General features: G+C 37.1%; 1 long non-coding RNA gene across 4 annotated transcripts in view; it reads left to right on the top strand.

The window, feature by feature from the left end:
* LOC137489184 (uncharacterized) overlaps positions 1 to 22,122 on the top strand; it is a 175,458-nt gene that overhangs the window by 137,038 nt on the left and 16,298 nt on the right. For 2 of the 4 annotated variants that reach the window (XR_011008534.2, XR_012398513.1), the window contains exon 6: positions 16,273 to 16,334. The exons of the other annotated variants lie outside the window; for them this stretch is intronic. This is a non-coding gene — a long non-coding RNA (uncharacterized lncRNA). Of the gene's footprint in view, positions 1 to 16,272; positions 16,335 to 22,122 lie in introns of those variants that run through there. 4 annotated transcript variants of the gene reach the window in all.

Below are 22,122 nucleotides of genomic sequence, written 5' to 3'. Positions count from 1 at the left end.
CAGCTAGTGTTTGGACCAACAACTTCCCTACTGTGGGGCACCAGTGCTAGCACTGAGCCACAGTGTTGCCCCAACTTAGAACCGAGGTGGAGGGAGAAGGAATGGATGGGGGGGTTTTCCTAAACGAAGTTGAGGATTGAAGTTTAAGCTTGATATTTATATTAAATTTGGAAAGATCCGATTGACTAGTTAGTGATTAGTGATAAGGATCAGCTGTAGTCAATCCTATCATGTGCTCCTCTCGAAATTAGTTTGTGAAACTTCACTTAATGAATCTGACTGCTTGTATTAAAGGGCAAAATTGAACTACAAATAATATGTAAATATATTAATAAATTATAAATTTTAATACAATTATTGTCTTATTATTGTGTTGCTAATAAAATATCAAGTTGTTTATGAAAAGCGGCGTCAATGCACCGTAATGTGTCGGGATATTGAATTGAACAGAATGGATAACATGATAATCGTAGTCGAACTGAACCGTGAGACCAGTGAAGGTTCACACCCCTAATATCAAACCAACTTGATATTTCTCTGAACCTATAATAAAAATTTTTTTTATTATTTATTTTTTATCATACAATAACTCTATTTTTTTATTTTATAAACAAGATTTAATAAGTAATATTTTGTTTTCATGTAAATATATCTTAATTTAAGAATCTTTTCACTTTGCACTGGAAAACATTTAAAAAAAAAAACGCTGAGGAAGAGCAAAACTTTTTATCAGAACATCAAGGACATCTTAAACCTATAATGTTATCATTTGGAGCATATATATTTATGCCTTAAGTATTTAATTTTAATTAATACAATAGTTAAAGTGTTGGTTCCTCCTGTATATAAGGAAAAAACTATTTCAAAGTTTAAAAAAAATTCTTTCTTTCTCCACAACAAGTCTAAACTGAATAAATAGTTCTCAGTTATCAGCAGCTTTTCCTGTTAACCCATATAAGCCATTTCACGCCCGCTCCTATCAAATGTACTACAACATGCTTAGTTGTGTTTTTACCACCCAGTTTTATTTACAAATCATCAGTTTGTCATACTCACTGCTCTGCATTTTCCCCATAGGGGCTTGAAGCAAGCACGTTATGCTTAGGTCATGCCAGCTTCAGATTTCCCCTTATTTATGGACTTTTTTTAACCAGGAAGTTGCACTATTAGTCGAACTCTGTTGTGACTGAAAACAAACACAAAACAGCAGGATGTTGACTAACACTTATTTGAATCAATTAAACTTGACACAAATGTACCAGGTTATTAGATTTTTAACCATAATTGTGTTTTAAGACAAGACACCTCAGATCATAGATAAAAAAAAAAATCTTGTCGGCTTAGTCCCTTTATTAATCGGGGGTCGCCACAGCAGAATGAACCGCCAACTTATCCAGCAAGTTTTTGAGCAGCGGATGCCCTTCCAGCCGCAACCCATCTCTGGGAAACATCTGCACACACACACGCATACACTACAGACAATTTAGCCTACCCAATTCACCTGTACCGCATGTCTTTGGACTGTGGGGGAAACCGGAGCACCCGGAGGAAAACCACGCGAACGCAGGGAGAATATGCAAACTCCACAAAGAAACGCCAACTGAGCCAAGGATCGAACCAGCGACCTTCTTGCTGTGAGACGAACATGCTACCCACTGCACCACTGCGTCACCATATGTTACAATAATACATCATCTAATTAAGTATTATTATGTTTTTTTACATGTTAGCGTATGTTCAAATTTATTCTATTGGTTTATCAGGCTCAAAAATATATATATATACATTGTTCTCATTGTCAGGTTTAGGACCATACCTAATTAAGAATTCCTCAGTCACGCCAACCTGTTTTCACCAAATAGGGCATGTTTCTGGATGTGGCGAACCCTGATACAGCATTGGCTATTTGGCTATAAAAAGCCAAATAACCAATAATCACAAAACTGGCCAATACCTAAAAAAAGTGATGTTTCACTTCTTGAAAGGGTCATGAAACCCACCTCTTTAAGTTCAAGTCTACAGAATTTTTTTTTAAATGGAGCGCTGCGAGCAGTGGGAGGAGTGGCCCTGGCCTGCAGAGCTGGGGAAAAAGAGAAGGGCAAACAACTGTCAGTTTTGCTCACCAACTTTAGACAAAATAAAATCGTGACGCGTGAGTTTATATTGTATAAGGATAAAATGCAAAGAAATAAACAGTAAGTAATTGAATGGCTTGTTACATATACAACAGGCTATTCATAATTCTGGAACAATAGGATATATAATAACTGGTCACAGTTTATTAGTGTCTATTATTTAATTTATCTTGTACTATATTAGTTAAATGTTTTGTTTATGTCTAGTGTGTGTCATATTTTTGTTTTTAAATTGCACATTGGAGTATGGGAGAAACGCAATTTCAGTCTACTGTGTAATGTACTGTTGCATGGTTTGATTGACAATAAAGTTGACTGACTTGACTATAATTTCATAAACCATATATACACATAACTACAATTTTTATACGATTTTAAACCTGGAAGATTAAATTAGCTGACAAAGGTTAAAAATTATGAGCTTAAAGTAAAAAAAACTAAAGTTTTCACCACAATTAAAGCTAATAGATGCTAAATAGCAAATAGGTAAACACAAATTTATTAAAATCTCAAATAAACAAATATATGTTATTATGCGACAAGAAGATTGCACTGCATACTGTTCTCTGATCACTAATTGTTGAATTAAAGGTAAAAATTTAGATTGGATCTCATGATTTCATAAATTAACAACAAATTGTCATATGGGCGAAATGTCCTGTTAAAGCAGGGGTCACCAAACTTGTTCCTGGAGGGCCGGTGTCCTGCAGAATTTAGCTCCAACCCTAATCAAACACACCTGAACAAGCTAATCAAGGTCTTACTATAGGTATACTTTAAACACCCAGGCAGGTGTGTTAAGGCAAGTTGGAGCTAAACCCTGGAGGGACACCGGAGTTTAAACTTGAACTCGGAGTTGATTAACTGAGAGATTAAAAACTTTGAGTTTTCAGTTTAAGAATAGCTGATCCGAGTTGGGTCAATCAACTTTGAGTAGACCCACTCAGAGATAAGCGCGCACACCGCGACTTTAAAAAGGCATTATTAATGGAGGGCAGATATTACGAGTGACCATTGCAATATCTGAAAAAAAGAGATCAGCATTTCTTTCTCCAGCTGAACTTGATGTGCTCATGCAAATTTATAGCAAATATTACTAAATATTTTCAAAAGCAACACCACTGCATCAGTGAAACGAGACAGTTAGCGTGGGAAAACATAGCTGCTTAACTTAATGCGTAATTTTACATCTAAAGTATTTAAATAATTAAATATGACAAAATAAGTAATGTAATGTGTGATGTTTAAAAAAAAATTTAAACGTTCCCACTTTTATACTCGTTGATCAGTTTTAATAGATTTAACAGTGCACTTGTGTGTCTACCTCTATTATTGGTCAAGTGATAGAGGTTGACATGACATTTATAATGTAAGGAGAACTAAACAAAAGTTTTTAGAAAGAATAAAAATCCCATTAATCTAGTTGCAGTACATGTCCCTGTCGAAGGTCAGTGAATTTAAGCTAATTATTTATTAAAAAAGGACAAGCCGTACGTGACTTTGTTCTTTGTGTGACTGAAATGTAAGCAATAGCTGTTTCCATCCAGAAATATTAATTAAATTTATGTACAAAACTGGAATAAAAGATGTGCAAATAAAGCAGCATTTCCATCCAACGAATTAAAGAGAACAAAATTGTAATTTCCTGATTAACTGGCGTCAAATAACAGAAGTAAAAACTGAATTTACTGAGGTAGAAGAAGCTACGTCGATCTTTTTTTATATACTGTAATAAATGTACTTGTGCCTCAGAAGACAATGTTAACACAATAAACGCGAGGGGGCGTTTGAAGCCATGAGACGCGAAGAACAGATGCTCTTGACACTCTGGAGGTAATTAATAATATACAGTACATTAATACTGAAACAGGTAGGCGTTATAGAATGACCAAAACAACATTTAAGATGTGTTACAGTGTGCTATGCCTGCTGATTTGTCCATTCACACACATTTTCATAATCATCTCTTATAACAAACCTTTTTTTAATGCACATACTGGAATTTTTTCTGTGTCTTTTTAAGTGTTTCCATCGCAGTCTATGCACATCTTTTCTTAACAAATAAAAGTTTATCCTACTCGGTTATGCGCATGTTTTATTATGCGTATTTTCAAAAGTTATGTGCATCATGACGTTTATATCAATCGTTTTTAAGCACATATCCAAAATGATATTAAAACAGGTGGGTACAAACGTAAGGCTAAGGCGAGAAATAACGCTAAGGCTAAGGAGACCGACAGAAACTCAGAGTTTAGAGAATAAAACCTGCTCCTGTTAGGTTCACAGAGTAAGTTACCACAGTAACTGACTCTGAATTAAAGTTACCTCTCTTTCAGAAACAGGCTTGACTTACCCTGCTTTCTCCAGTTTAACAAACCTGCCATTTTGAAATGGAAAACCCAGAGCTTTTCTTATTTCAAGGTTAAAATATTCTGAGTTTTCACTTAACCTCCTTTCTGAAATGGGCCCCAGGATCGACATTAATGACCCCTGAGTTAAAGCATTTCAGGATGCATTTTTCACTGTTTCTACAGTCAGGGATAGGCAAAAATACATTAAAATGTTTTTTTTTTAATAAAATACCAAATGCTTCAATTTTTCATGTATCAAAATAAACGACAAAATAAAATATGGTTTTGAAAATACTATAAAATACTTTTACATGGGAGTGTAACTTCGCAAACTTTCTATCAGTAGGCATATTCAATTAAATTGAATTAGTGAAGTAAACAATGTTTGATAACTTTATTTTCTTGACATCTACATGAGCAATTCATCCGAGATTACTGTTATATGTACAGTTTACGCATTCTCCCAAGATTTTTTTTAGTTCTGGAAAAGTCTCAGTTTATTCCCATAGTGAAAAAATGCATCATTTCCATCCAAACTGCAAGCGTTGTCCACCGTTGCAATCAATTTTCTGTTCTGACCTCAAGCTTAGGCAAATAACTAAGAAAGCATCAGTGTGAGGCCGCATTTTATGATTTCATCATGTAGACTTCTTACAAAATATTTTACAGTATTTTAAAAATACAAAAACCAGACACTAAAGTATTTTGATACAAAATATTAACCCATTTTCATAAACCCTATCAAATACAAATGACAAAATAGTATTTTGTATTAAAAATATGTATTTGAAATAAATGTATCATGAATACTGCCCCTCCCTGTCTACAGTTTTGTTTTGTATTCTATTTTTTACATGTTAGTTACTATCTTAAAATGTCATTATGAAAACATTTATTAATAAAAGCATTGCCATGAAGCTTTGTATTTATAACAGTGGAGCAGAGCGTAATGCCTAAAACCCCTTTTATGTATTATAAATTCACAGTTAAAAATTGTTTTGAGTGCATTATTGCTTTTAAAAAAGGATTATTCCATATACAGAGCAAGGTTTTACAAAATAGAGCAATAAATAGTTTCTTAAGCTCAGCTCCTATGGCTGAAAAGCAACAGTCACATGTGCTGTATATAAAGTATATTGTAATAGCTTCTAAGGCTGTTCGACCAATCAGAATCAAGAACTCCAAAAAAATTATCAAAAAACAAAACAAAACAATCATCAACAACTTATGATGGAAATCCACAACACTGGACCCCAATGCAACATTTTACTTCAAAACATCTAAACAAGTTTGGAAATTGACATGAGAAAGATTGCAAATAGACCCTGTAAAGCAAAGTTTATGATGCGTGGCATGTGCTTACGTGCACCCGTATGCTGGCCTAGTGTTTACACGTCATATATTTGACAGACAAGTTTAAAGAGAGGCAGGAGGCAGCGTCTGCGGTCAGGAGGTGGACAGAGCAGAGTTAAACAGTAAGCGAGCGAGAGGGAGCGTGTGAGAGAGAATAAGAAAAGGGGAAAAAGAGCCTGTACTTGTGCCTTTCAAGGTGTGTTATTTGTTCAAGGCTGTCCAAACATTTACAGAGTGCTGGCAGCCTAGGAATGCAGAGGCAGGGCCGAGGCGGGCGAGCTTCAGCCGTGGGAAACCGCTGCTCTCCTCAACCTCTGCCGGCTCCTTCCCCCTCGGGCAGAGTGTCAACATACCCGGTGCCAGAGATTTGTGAGACTGATAGTGACAAGTCCCGTCAGCAGCCTTACGCACACACACACACACCCATAAGCACACGCACACACGCTTCAAGCAGCACACAGGCAAGCTTTCCGCCTCCCTCTCACGCTGACACACTTTAACAGTCAGATGAGGAAGCCTCAGGCGCCCATAGACCAACACACACACACTTAAAAACACACGGCCCACGCTCAGATACAAAGACTGAGTGTTTCTGTCGGCTAATTCTTTGAAGATGCTGTCATTTTTACAAGGCAGTCATTTTTTTGGACTGATTAAAGTGTTAGTTCACTGCAAAATGAACATTGTAGTAGTTGTTTCAAACCCATAAAAATTGTGTTCATCTTTAAAAAGGCCAATTAAGTTCTTTTTAGGCACAGTAGGTGGTGCCGTGCCTCACAGCAAGAAGATCGCTGGGTCGCTGGTCCGATCCTCGGCTCAGTTGGCGTTTCTGTGTGGAGTTTGCATGTTCTGCGCTGCATAAAAACGTGCTGGATAAGTTGGCGGTTCATTCCAATGTGGCGACCCCAGATTAATAAAGGGAATAAGCCGACAAGAAAATGAATGAATGAATGAAGTTATTTTTTATCAAATCTGAGAAATTTGTGTTTCTATTTTAAAGGTCTACATTACAAACAAGATACAAAATTTATGATTTGGAGCACGAGATGGAGTTTTACTTTATTTGAATGTGTTGTTGTTTTTTTCAGTTCAGATTTTCAATCTGTAATCCAGAGTTAAACCTGCTCCAAAATCACCACACTCTTAAATACAAACTAGGTTCCAAACTAGAACTTTCACAACAGTTCCACAGAGGACTTTACTTAAAAAACCTTTAAGTGAAGTTTATTTATAAACTAACTTCGAGAGGATCACGTGCTTATGATTGATCATGGTTGGACCCGCATTAGCTAATACCCAATTCTCCAATCACGTGATTCCTAAGTCACTATAAATAACCAGTCTTCCTACTACGGTGATCTGAAGAGTTTCCTCAGTCCTCCCCTATTCCTCCCTCTTTTTTTCTTAGATTGGGTGGCACGACGGTCCAGTGGTTAGCACTGTTGCCTCACAGCAGGATCGTCGCTGGTTCCGATCCTTGCCAGGCCGATTGGTATTTCTATGTGGAGTTTGCATGTTCTCCCCCTGTTCACCTGGGTTTCCCCTGGGTTCCCCGGTTTCTTCCCAACCGTTGAAAGACATGCATCATAAATAAACTGACTAAACCCAATTGGCACTATATTCAAGTTCCTAGACAACAGTATTTTTCCTCATAAAGCAATTCGTTATTAACCACAAATAAGCGAGGGAGTTCTTGAGATCTATGTAAGCTCAATCTCCCCTCTCACCCTGCAAACGAGAGGGAACCCCAGGCTCGAGAATCATTTGAGCTCAGGGCTCTTTCTTGGAACAGCATGCCAAAAATCTTATAATCAATCATCAGCTAAGTGTAAACTCTTGAAAGAATTTATTTAATTTATTTAATTCAATTTGAAGATTTATTTATTTTTTATTTTTAGTGTGAAGAAATAATTTAGCGTGAAGAACATTTTAATACTTAAAGGACGCTAATGGTCTAATCTGACTCATTGCTCTAATCGGACTCATTGATCATTGATCCATGCTAAACTAAGCTAAAAGTGCTCCCTCCAAACCTAGAGACTGATTGAATAGATTCAAAAATAGGTCAAACTCAAATGCTTAGCCCTAAAAAAGTGGTGTGTTTCTTTAAAAGCGGCACAGTGTCTCAGTTGTTAGAACTGTTGCCGCACAGCAAGAAGTTCACTGGTTTGAGTCCTGACTGGAACAGAAGCAATTCTGTGTGGAGCTTGCTCATCCAGTGTTTGTGTACAGGTGAATTTGTAAGACTAAATTGGCTATAGGAGAGGAATGAGAGAATGTATGGTTGGTTTCTAGTGCTGGGTTGCAGCTGGAAGGGCATCAGCCACATAAAACATATAGCAGAGTAATTGGTGGTTCATTGCGCTTTGGCAACTCATAATAAACCACAAACTAAACTGCAGGTTAATGAGTGAGTGCCAATAAAAAAAAATGTTTTCCAGCTCAAAACCAACCTGCCTTCTTAAGACCAATTAAAGTAGTAAATGTAAACTTAGCTGGGTAAAAATCCGTCTTTGTGCAACAGGTAGGGTTGAGCTAGCTTACATTTACTCATCAATGTTTATATATGAATAGTTATTGAAATTTCATCAGTTTTTCATACAAAGCAATCGTGTCTCACCAGAACACTTGGAATAAACTCCTTGATTTACATTTTGAAGTATCAGAATTGAACAAAAAACTATTTCGGATGTAGAATGGGGGATGTTGTGGGTGTGTTCGAAACTGATATTTTCAAAATACACCTACAATACATGCAAATCAGCTGCAAAAACACAAAGCACTATCGAATGATCAAGGACAACCAAAAGGGGTTTGTGATTTTGTCTGTTTCATCCACTCTAGCTTATGTCATGGCTGAGGTCACATTAAGGAGATATTATTATAGGACTGAAGTGTTGAGCGTCCTCAGCTCTCTGTCATTTAGTTAATGGTGTTTTGTGTGAGGTATATAGTAGAATGGGTGTGGTTGGGACGCAGCAGCTGACAGTGAATGGTGATAAAGCTCTTCAGACGGCAGTAAACACTCTTACATGCTGCCTGAATAGGAGTGTCCACTATCCGGCTCGTGAGTGCTTGTTTGATATACTACGTTTGTCTGATTGTTGATAATTACCCTTTTAAACCCAAATATATCTCTGTGAATGGACAATTGGCCCTTTATCTTGTTTTAAGAATAATACGTAATTTGTATATGCTTAAAGCTTAAAGGAAAAATACAATAGTGTACGAAATAAACAGACAGACAGACAGACAGACAGACAGACAGACAGACAGACAGACAGACAGATGATCCATGGATGGATAGATGGATGTATGGATGTATTTATGGATGGATGTATGTATATATGGATGGATGGATGGATGGATGGATGGATGGATAGGTGAGTGGGTTGATGGATGGATGGATGGATGGATGGATGGATGGGTGAGTGGGTTAATGGATGGATGGATGGATGGATGAATGGACGGACGAACAGACAGACAGACAGACAGACAGACAGACAGAAAGACAGACAGACAGACAGATGATCCATGGATGGATAGATGGATGTATGGATGTATGGATGGATGGATAGGTGAGTGGGTTAATGGATGGATGGATGGATGGATGGATGGATGGATGGGTGAGTGTGTTAATGGATGGATGGATGGATGGATGGATGAATGGACGGACGAACAGACAGACAGACAGACAGACAGGCAGGCAGGCAGGCAGGCAGGCAGGCAGGCCGACAGACAGACCAGACAGGCAGAAAGACAGAAAGATAGATAGATCATGTCACTTTTCCCCACACTCCAATTTCACACAACCATATGTCAGTTTTAACACATCTGAGGGCGTCATCTGGTCACCACTTCAGATCAAAGTCTATAACTTGCAAAAGATAGCCATAGTCAATAGTACTGCAGTTCAAATGAGTCTTAACAGAGGCGGTTAAATATTTGTCTACTACTTCATATCATCCAGTTATATGAGGCTGCAATTCCATACCTGCAACTTTTGGTGAAGTATGAGAAACATGTCTAGTCGAAACCCAAAGCAGGAAGCCCGTGGTGTCTGATGGCTCGAGGCAGGATGAATGTGACGCTGCCAGCTTCACTGACATTTCACAATTATAAAAGCCGTTTCAATTACGAATTCCAATAGATGAGAGACCAACTGACTGTATGAAAGACTCTTGTGATACTAACAAAGTAATTGCACTACTGGGCTTAGCTGCATTGTTTACCGGGTCACGCAGTGTTGTTTTTTTTTTTTGTTTTTTTTTTTGCTTGTTTTTTTTTTTTTTTTTGAGTGACAGAAGAAACAATATGAACCTTTAAAGGGAGACACTGTATGCAGGCAAATATTTGAAAGAAAGAAAGAAAGAAAGAAAGAAAGAAAGAAAGAAAGAAAGAAAGAAAGAAAGAAAGAAAGAAAGAAAGAAAGAAAGAAAGGAAAATAAAAAGGAAAAAAATAGGATAAACAATATCAAAATCATAATAAATAAAAAACCCACCCACATAATCAACTTGTTTTAAAAGACCTGTTTGATTCTGCTTCTTCCAAATCAGACATTTCATACAGAAGCAGTTCCCTTATTTACCCAACCGCCCCGCTGAAATGCATATAAATCATTTCCTTGATTTGAATGACACTCATAAACATTTGATTTCAGATATTTATCATTTAATAAATGATATGGGAGGATCTATGGGATAACATTTTAGCCCAGGTGCATTCCTCTTCATTATGTGCTAGACATGGTTTGATGCTGTATAAAATATTATTTAGAGCTCACTTAACCAATGCTCAGTTGGCTAATTTCTTTCTAGATAGGAGCTCTTGTAATCCTTGGAAATATTCCCCTGCTGACCATCTACATGTGTTATGGACATGTCCACTGCTGGTCAGGTAATTTTAATACATTCAATAAAGCCCTTAAATGTACAACCTGATCCTTTGCTAGCCCTCTTTGGTGTATCCCTTGGACCTGATTTGACAGTATGTGACAGCAAGGTTTTTGCCTTTACCACAATTTTATCCAGACGTGCCATACTTTTAAAGTAAAAACACCCAATTAATTAATTTGAATAATTTGTATTTTTCCCATCTGTATCCAGTTATTCTGATGTCATGTTCCTATGTATTTAATATTCTAAATTTGGTATTTATTTATTTATTTATTTATTTATTTATTTATTTATTTATTTATTTATTGTTTCGTTGAGTTAATGAATGAGAGGTTAAGGGATGGGATTAATAATGGACAATACGTTACTGTTTACCTCTCAATATTTAATTTGTATTGTCATAAAAAAGACCAATAAAAAAGATTGAAATAAAAAGGCCTGTTTGAACTACAGAGCATGATGATGAAGCATATTAATACATTACAAAAGAGATGCATTAATCCACAAGGTTTTTTTAAGGTAGCAGATAAAAGGACTCAAAATTTTGACAAATTTTTTTAGTTTTCTTTTCAAATAGTATCTAATCTGCTCCAAATGTAACATAGAGGAATTTCTTCCAAGCAACAGTTTACATGTAGGGGATTCCTTTTTTCAAAACAGTCGCAGTAGCATTTTGGCAGTATAACAATATGAGAGCAATTTCTTTTGTTTATTTGACACAAATGTGTTTGTTCAGAGAATTAAAAGCATTGGATCCGGTTGTAATTGCAACTTCAACACCTCTGAAAACTCTTCAAAAATTCCATTCCAATAATTCTGTATCTTAGAACAAAAAAATAAAACTGTGAGATAGATCCGCATCTGATGATTTATGTTTGTTGTTTATTAGTGTTGGTTGGTTTATTAATATCCTTTAAACCTGATTTATTCTGAAATTTCCACTCCCAATTCTTTCTCCCACACTTCTTTAAGACATTTTGTGGAGAGGGAAGTAACGGATTGTAGTTGTTCATGAATTATTAATAATGCTTTTTTACTACCTTTACACCAGTCAAGGCATTTGTCAATGATTGAAGGGTTGTACTATCCAATCAAGATGTATGGGCATGTAAGTAGTATCCTAATAAGTAAACATCTAAATTTAAATGTCTGTTTTAATTGATTAAATAAAGCTAGATTTCCATTAGCGAAAAGGTCCCCTAAAGTATGTGCACCCATTTCCTTCCATTGCGTAAAAGTCCCATATTGTTGATAAAATAAATGATGGATTCTTAGCAATAGTAATTAAAAGAGATATTGGCTTTATCCAAAAATGTTGTTTCATCTGTTTCCAGATGCAATGAATATTCCGGATTTAGATATTGCTGTTAAAAATTTCACCTTCTAAAAATCTCTTTATATTTTAATTTTAATACAATTTCTCCCTTTCACTGATAAATCTCTAATTCAGCTTAAATGCACTAAACTTTAGTTTTATTTATATTGATATTTAGATTTAGAATTTTCATACATTTCATTCATTTTGCATGATTTTATACAACAAACTGCTGTACAAAAAGTGCAAACAATTGTTTTTTTTTTTCCTGACGTTTTAAAAAAGATGCCTCAGTCACCTCTCATAAAACCTTTAACTAAAATATGTAGAAAAATATGCAAAATATCACATGCCTGTATGTAATTAAATGAAAAAAATGAAAATGACCTCACCGTGTACTCTCCCTGATTTGGTTTTAAACCTATATGAGTTTCTTTCTTCTATTGAACACAAAAGAAGAAATTTTGACCAATGCTGGTTGCTGTGACAAATTGGTAGGGAAAATATATTATGGAAGCGAATGGGTGCCAGCTACCAGCATTTTTCAAAACATCTTCATTGGTGTTCAAAAGAAGAAAGAAACTCATAGGTTTACGTTAATGGTGAATAAATGAAAACTGTCATTTAAATAATTTCTCATTTGCATATTTAGATGTTTAAAACAAGAAAAATTTTTTCAATTCTTATATATATATATATATATATATATATATATATATATATATATATATATATATATATATATATATATGTATGTATATATAAAATGTTTTTGCCCTATTTACCTCGGAGTCTATACGTGTGCGTCTTTAGACACCTGCCTTATTTCTGGGCAGCTCAGGTTACAGCGATGAGGCAAGATCTGGCCAATGGGCTGCTGTGAGAACGGGGAATGAAGGTGGTGGGAACTCTCCTCCTTCTTTCTCTTTCTGTCGCTCTCCTCCTCTGTCTGTGCTGTGACAGCAGCCGCTTTACACAGCCTTACCTGGGAAACTCACACAAGTTAAGGGAGGGGCCTGCAGACTCATGAATACAAAACAAAACCTTTTACTAACAGGTGAGTTACTGAAGTCAAGTGTGTTCAATTTACTCCGTTTTTTTTTTTTTTTTTTCTTCCCCTTATTTCATTCATTCATGGCATTGGGCTTTACATCAGCCTATCTTGGCACTATTCAGAATAGAAAGAAAAGAAAGAGAGAAACAAAATAGAGGCAAAGTGTGGGAACTTTTCCTCCTTCCTTTATTCCAATCTGAATAGTTTCATTGTTGTTAACCCTGTAGATGCCGGTTGGAGTGCACCTGTGGCATATGCACTGATAATATTGTGGCATTTTCAGCATTTCTCAAGTAGATTTATTTGTAAATAGCAGATTAAGTCAGGGTTCTTTCTTTCTTTCTTATAAAGTAATTTTTTAACTTATTATTTTTAGTTAGTTTGATGTAAGTTGAGATGATTGAATGATGATACTTTTATATAGTTTATTATGCTGATGTATATGAGTTTTTAAGTGTGGATGTAATATGCGTCTATATTACATTTAATAAAATATTATAATGTTTTACAATTATTAAATAATATAAATATGTTAAATATAGATTGTGTAATGTAATTGACTTTTAATTAATACTGTAAATATTGACAATATTGATTATATTATATTGAATTATTAAACAGATATCAAATATCTTAGACAGACAGACAGACAGACAGACAGACAGACAGACAGACAGACAGACAGACAGACAGATAGATAGATAGATAGATAGATAGATAGATAGATAGATAGATAGATAGATAGATAGATAGATAGATAGATAGATAGATAGATAGATAGATTGATAGATAGACTGATAGATAGACTGATAGATAGACTGATAGATAGACTGATAGATAGATAGATAGATAGATGTTCATCACAGTTAAAATGGTTAGAGCTTCATTCATGCTGTGCAAGAATATTGGTTTCACACAATCACTGCTGCAGATCCAATACTGCCACCCATAGGTGATGGAAGGTATTGTGATTAATTATTTAGACACCTTCAAAATTCCTCATAATATCATTTTCTTTGCTAGTTTAGAAAACGTTAATACAATATTACATGAACTTTGTCAAAAAAAAATATCTGGGTTATGTCAAATAAGCTTGATAGAAAGGTCAGTATGTGATAGATTACAATCAACTACAATACTTTGTTGTCCACCATTAGTTGTCAACCAGTTCATCAATATATGACTCGATGCAACAGACTTTTCAGTCCCTTTTGGTTTTTAGTAAAATTAGCCTATTTTTTTGTCGAATCAAATTAACTCTTCAAGTCATCTGAACTTACTTTAGTCAAACTGAGAAAAAAATTACATTAAACCTGATTAACCTATTAAAATAAATTAAAGTAGCATAAAAACAGTTCTCAAGAAGTTTTGTCATTTTTTACAGTGTAGCATCTTGTTTTTTTGTTATATACTGTCATATTTAACAAAAAACATTGTTTTGTAGGGGTTGCAATGTCTTACAACTAACTGTAATAGACAAAATAACAGAAATTGATTACAGTTTTGAATTACAGTGTAATTACTGCTTACATAGAAAATATTTAACTATTTACATAGAAGCCATATTTGTGCCTACACTGCATATTCACCTTTTCTAAATCCTAAATTCTAAATTCTTCTAGAAAAAATAGAGGAATTTTTCTCAGCCGGGTCCTGTAAAGTATATGATGGCCAACTTTACGCCCACATGACGCTTCTCTAGGCAAAGGACACTTTCCCCCCTAGACTTTACACCCTGTATTTGTTGCATTCTGAAGAATATACTTTTGCTTTACATATGCTTTACATCTACTTTTACATACAGTATGTTTATGGTTTTGTTGTATGCTACTGTAATATTTGGCCTAATAAATATTTTTTGTTTCTTCATGTCATTGGTGTTTACAGTGTACCTGTTACTCCTCTCACTATTTTAACTGTAGAACGTTATATTGAAGTGTAGATATAAGCCTATGAGAGAATGAAGAGCTTTAGATTTAGAACAACAGTGTTTGGATGGTATATCCAAACATTTTCTATTATGAAAGACGTGTTTGCCATTTGATGCAAATGCTTCATTCTGATATGTGTTTATGGCATTTTGAATGCAGTGTTACAATTTGAGGCATTTTGAGAATTGTGTGTACAGTTTTGAAAAAAGGTGACACTGTTTCATTCATTCATTTATTCATTTTCTTGTCGGCTTAGTCCCTTTATTAATCCGGGGTCGCCACAGCGGAATGAACCGCCAACTTATCCAGCAAGTTTTTACGCAGCGGATGCCCTTCCAGCAGCAACCCATCTCTGGTAAACATCCACATACACATTCACACACACACTCATACACTACGGACAATTTAGCCTACCCAATTCACATGTCTTTGGACTGTGGGGGAAACCGTTGCACTGGGAGGAAACCCACGCGAAGGCAGGGAGAACATGCAAACTCCACACAGAAACACCAACTGAGCCGAGGTTCGAACCAGCGACCCAGCGACTTTCTTGCTGTGAGGCGACAGCACTACCTAGGTGACACTGTTTTGAAAATGTATAAGCAGTTGGAAAAAACTGCAACAGACTCAGAACATGCAACAGAAACACTGATACCATATATCAAAAATAATAAAGGTACGTGTGAACTTGAAAAGCATTCATCACTATGCCTGAGTGTGTACCTTGTATTCCTAACTTTGTGGAGGCCAAATGTCCCAGTTAATATTTTGACTTTTTTGAGAAAAAGTGTTATGGGAAGTCCACATAAAGATATAATTTGTATGTGTGTGTGTGTGTGTGTGTGTGTGTGTGTGTGTGTGTGTGTGTGTGTGTGTGTATGCGCGCACTGGCATGGGTTGGGTATGAATGGTAAAGCCAAGTGTATATATTCATCACACCTCAGTGTGAAGATTGCTCCTCATGGCCTACATTTTACAACACTGCCTGTAAATGTGCTGAGGCTGGACCTTCTACTACTTTTAAACTGTCTGCACTGTTGTGGCCTTTGTTTGAGGGGCTTTAAAATCTTAAATTTCAGGTCTTAAAATTCAGACTTCCAGTAATTTTGTGAGCTCAATTCCATGTGAATAATTGTATTATTTTTATTTTTAAATTGTTAGCCTTTGCAAGCATTTTCTACTACAATCTTCATTGGTCTTATAGAGTAGTGAAGTGTGTTTTGCATTAATGCTGCAGGATCGACAGGAATGTGTGCGGTGTGTGTTGCAGACGATTGATTGAGAGCAGGAAAACAGGAGGTGAGGACAAAAATGCTGTTAAGAAACTCACTGAAACTCTGAAAGCATTTACATGCACAACAATACACTGATAACCATCAAATTGCAGCTCATTATGAAAAAACAGGGCACTGAAAGAAAAACGGATGAGATTTGAAATTACATCGCTTTCCTCCGGTTTTGGTATCAAACTGTAAACGAACATGCTTACTTAGGCAAAGTGTTTACATGCAAAGCAGAACTACTGTATATAACAATATATAACAATAGCAAAGACTAATAAATAAATGAATACATCTATTTATTTATTTATAACTATTGTTTTCGGCTTAGTCCCTTTATTAATGTATTCGCTAACTTGTCCAGCATATTTTTACGCAGTAGATGCCCTTCAAGCTGCAACCCATCACTGGGAAGCACCCATACACTCACATTCACCCACATTACGGTGAATTTATGCACAGTTTACCCAATTCACCTATAGCGCATGTCTTTGGACTTGTGGGAGAAACCAGAGCAATTCAAGCAAACATGAAGAGAACATGCAAACTCTAACTGAGAGTCACTCTACCCACTGTGCCACTGTGCAGTCCCAAACTACTGAGTCATATTGTGAGTCACAATTATGTGAACTTAAGTTGTAGTTGTGAAGTATATTAAAATGTAAATTAATTATGTAATTATTGTAATTGTAACATTATATGTGTGCATTTGAGAGCTATCAGTTTGGTTTTTAACATTAAGGTTGTGATAAAGTCACAGTTATGAGAATGATGAGAGTTGCTTAGACTGTAACAAATGCTGGGTTTCACACAATCGATTTGCATTGAGAAAATATGAAGGAGGAGTTTGAGCACCCGGAGGAAATACACTTGAACACAGGGAGAATATGCAAACTCCACACAGAAATGCCTTTCTTGCTGAAAATTACCTTCTTGCTGTAAGGCGACAGCACTACCTACCGCACTGCCATTAAATACATTATATATAATGAATGAATTAATTCTAAATTAAATAAAAAATGTGCTGGAGGAGACAAGGCAGTGGCGCATTAGGTAGTGCTGTCGCCTCACAGTTGCTGGGTCGCTGGTTCGAACCTCGGCTCAGTTGGCGTTTCTGTGTGGAGTTTGCATGCTCGCCCTGCCTTCGCATTTCCTCCGGGTGCTCCGGTTTCCTCCACAGTCCAAAGACATGTGGTACAGGTAAATTGGGTTGTCCGTAGTGTATGAGTGTGTGTGTGAATGTGTGTGTGAAAGTTTCCCAGATTTGGGTTGCGGCTGGAAGGACATCCACTGCTTAAAAAACTTGCTGGATAAGTTGGCGGTTCATTCCACTGTGGCGACCCCAGTTTAATAAAGGGACTAAGCCGACATTAAAATGAATGAATGAATGTGCTGGAGGGACTACGATATGTCTCTCGACTCTGCTGGAACAGTAAAGAGGGAGGTCTGGGGTTGCCTCATGAGACTGCTGCCCCCCACGACTCAGCCCTGGATAAGTGAAAGAAAATGAATGAATATAAAATTAAAGTGTGAAAATATCAGATTTAGATATATTATATTTATAATTTTATATTTTAATAATAAAGTTAATATAGTTAAAGATTGTAAATAATACATTATAAAGTATATTAATGTAGATTTATGTTTATGTGTTTATTTTAGTCAGTCTTTTTTTGTCAGTTTAGCCTTTTTTATGTCAACTCATATACAGTACTGTACAAAAGTTTTACGCCGTTAGTATTTTCACCAAAAATAAAATAAAAAATGTTGTCAGTCTGTTATTTCTATATTTGGAAGTAGCCGGCAGCTAGCTCTCTGCAACTCTCACATGGTTGTCCACTGAACCTAAGCAGGGCTGCGCCCGGTCATTACCTGGATGTGAGACCACAAAAGCTAGGTTGCTGCTGGAAATGGTGTTAGTGAGGCCAGCAGGGGGTGCTCAACCTGTGGTCTGTACGGTCCTAATACCCCAGTAAAGTGAAAGGGTCTCTATACTGCTTAGTAAGCGTCATTTACGAATGATACCTTAAAACCGGGGTCCTGACTCTTTGTGGTCATTAAAAATCCCAGGATGTTCTTCGAAAAAGAGTAGGGGTTTAACTTACTCAAATTTGGCTACTGGCCTCCTTACCATTTATATATCATAATTGTCTTAATCAATCTGTCGTCATGCTGCACACTGGTGGTGGATGAGGAGACTCATATATATATATTAGATTATATATATTAGATTAGATTAGATTAGATTAGATTAGATTAGATTAGATTAGATTAGATTAGATTCAACTTTATTGTCACTACACATGTACAAGTACAATGCAACGAAATGCAGTTTAGGTCTAACCAGCAGTGCAATAGCAGCAAGTGCAGGATACAGGAATAAGTTATAAAGTGCAGTTATAGAAAACTATAGTGATATTTACAGATGGATGTACTATGAACATTATATACAGGTTGGATAAGCTATGAGCAGATTTACAATATATGAATATATGTGCAGGTTGCTATTAATAATCAGTAGTGTGCAGATAGATAAACATGATAACAAGTGTATATGTTACAATATATGAATATATGTACAGGGATAGATAAACTTGATTATAAGTGTATATGTTACAATATATGAATATATGTACAGGGATAGATAAACATGATTATAAGTGTATATGTTACAATATATGAATATATGTACAGGTTGCTATTAATAATCAGTAGTGTTCAGATAGATAAACATAGTAACAAGTGTATATGTTACAATATATGAATATATGTACAGGTTGCTATTAATAGTCAGTAGTATGCAGATAAATAAGCATGATTACAAGTGTATATGTTTAGTGGTTGTGTACATAATTACAAATGCCCATATGCAGTGGGTACGTACAGTTCAATAAGTAAACAGTTCAATGTGGTGCAGTGAATGTGCAAATTTTAAATGTGCAAATGTTAAACAGTGCAGTTACTGCGAGGAGTTTAAGTTAGAGGAGAGTGGGGGGTGTATTGGGGGGGCAAAATAGTCAGGAGGGAGACAGCTCTGGGGAAAAAGCTGTTCCTCAGTCTGCTGGTTTTTGTCCAAGGGAGCCTGAAGCGCCTGCCAGAGGGCAGGAGAGAAAACAGTCTGTGAGCGGGGTGAAAGGTGTCCTTCAGAATACTGCGTGCTCGGCGCAAACAGTGTTTCTTCTGGATGTCCTCTATGGCTGGCAGTGTGGTCCCTGTGATGCGTTGGGCAGTTTTTACCACCCGCTGCAGTGCCTTACGCTCAGCAACAGAGCAGCTTCCATACCAGACTGTGACACAGTTTGTCAGGATGCTCTCTATTGTGCAGCGGTAGAAGTTCACCAGGACGGCTGATGAAAGCTGGTTCTTCTTCAGTTGCCTTAAGAAGAATAGGCGCTGGTGAGCCTTCTTGATCAGGCTGGAGGTGTTGGTGGTCCAGGAAAGGTCCTTTGAGATGTGGGTCCCCAGGAACTTAAAGGATGAGACAGGCTCAACGGCCATCCCATTGATGTGGATGGGATCATGTGAGCCTGTTCATCCCTTTCTGAAGTCCACAATGAGCTCCTTGGTCTTGTTGGTGTTAAGGAGCAGATTATTGTCGGTGCACCAAGTGGCCAGATGCTGTATCTCCTCCCTGTAGGCCGTCTCATCATTGTTGCTGATTAGACCAATCACTGTGGTGTCATCTGCAAATTTGATGATGGTGTTGGTTCTATTAACAGGCCTACAATCAACGGTAAAAAGGGAGTAGAGGAAGGGGCTCAGCACACAGCCCTGTGGTACACCAGTGTTGAGTGTGACGGTGGTGGAGCAGATGTGGCCTGATCTAACATTCTGAGGTTTGTTAGTCAGAAAGTCCATAATCCAGTTGCAGAGTGATGTGTCGATATCCAGGTTCCTTAGTTTGATCAGTAACTTGGAGGGTATGACAGTGTTGAATGCTAAGCTGAAGTCCACAAACAGCATTCGTGCATAAGTGTTTTTATTGTCCAGGTGTGTGAGTACAGAGTGCAGTGCTATAGAGACTACATCCTCTGTGCTCCTGTTGCCACGGTAGGCAAACTGATGTGGGTCCAGTGTGGGTGGCAGAGAGTCTTTTAGATGTGCCAGGACCAACCGCTCGAAGCACTTCATGATGATGGGTGTGAGTGCTACAGGCCGTAGTCATTCAGGCATGTTGGGCTGGAGTGTTTGGGCATTAATCAATAGAGGTGGTTTTAAAGCATGTTGGCACAGCTGCTAGGTTGAGCGACAGGTTGAAAATGTCTGTGAATACCCCAGCAAGCTGTTCTGCACATACTTTGAGGACACGCCCAGGAATACCGTCTGGTCCAGCAGCCTTACGTCCATTGATACAACTCAGTGCCGTGTGTACTTCTGAGGAGGTGAGTGTGATAGGTGAGTGGTCGGTGGAGGAAGTGATCCTGGTGTAGGGTTCTTTATTGTCTCTATTAAAGCGGGCGTAAAAGTCATTTAGCTCGTTCAGGAAGGAGACGACTGTGGCTGTGGGTGTGGACTGGCTGGGTTTGTAGTTGGTGATGGCCTGGATGCCCTGCCACATGCGCCGAGGATCAGAGTTGGAAAAGTGCTCCTCTAGCTTAAGCTTGTAGCAGTGCTTGGCCTTTTTGATGCCCCTCTTCAGATTAGCCCTGGAAGTGCTGTAGGCCTGTGCATCCCCTGATCTGAAGGCAGTGTTGCGTGCTTTCAGCAGGAGGCGCACCTCCTTGTTCCTCCATGGCTTCTGGTTCGGGTATGTGGTGATTTGTTTCTGGGTTGTAACACTGTCTATGGTGGTGTTGATATATTCCAGAACAGAGGAAGTGTAACTGTCAATGTCTGTGTGAGAGCCATGTGTGGCCTGGGAAGCAAACATACATATAAAGAATCTTTTTCAGTTTCTGATTAATGTAAAGGAGAACATGTCTAAACATAATAGTTTGTTCTATAGACAATCAAAAACTAATATTGCTTAAGAAAGCTAATAGCATTGGCCCTATTTTTTTTTTTTTATTAAAACTGCTTGCTTTTATTCTAGTCAAAAAAAAAAACAAATAAGGCTTTTTCCAGAAGAAAGAATATAAAAAAAACTGTGAAAAATCCCTTGCTCTGATAAACGTTGTTTGGGAAATATTTATAAAAGGGAAAAAAATTTACAGGTGATTTTGACTTTAAATCAAATCTTTGACTGTGTGTGTGTATATATATATATATATATATATATATATATATATATATATATATGTGTGTGTGTGTGTGTGTGTGTGTGTGTGTGTGTGTGTGTGTGTGTGTGTGTGTGTGTGTGTGTGTGTGTGTGTGCAATTGTATCTTGGACAAAAGCAGTTTTAAACGATGTGTGGCTACACAAGATTGATTTGATTTAGTTTATAGAAGTTACTAAAAAAATCTATTTATGGTCTTATTTTTGAAAGCATCTTCACTACAGTATTTTATACTTGTGCCTAAAACGTTATACAGTTGAGCCACAGTAATTGTTCAGGTCCAGACAGCACACATTGTACTGATGCGGGGACATGCAGAAGACTCAAGCATATATGGCTTTGATCTCTGCTGCTCCGGCTACAGGTTTGGGTTCAGTAACTTCAGACACAGAGTCGGTTTGGCACCACCTGCTCTCTCACGTCGGTTCTGCTCTCTCCTTGCCTTCCTCTCTCACCTTTGTCCATGGTTCATGGGAAATACGGCCTCACAATGGGACGCAGGGCCTGTGTCTCATGTCGGTTTTGTGTGTGCTGTGGAAGCGATCGGATTACGTTGCAGACGGTGGACAATAACAACATGTAAATGAGTCT

This window comes from Danio rerio, chromosome 23 (genome assembly GCF_049306965.1).
Source record: "Danio rerio strain Tuebingen ecotype United States chromosome 23, GRCz12tu, whole genome shotgun sequence".
Classification (NCBI taxonomy): Eukaryota; Metazoa; Chordata; class Actinopteri; order Cypriniformes; family Danionidae; genus Danio; species Danio rerio.
Note: the sequence above shows the minus strand (reverse complement) of the source record. Positions and strands in the feature narration are given on the sequence as shown.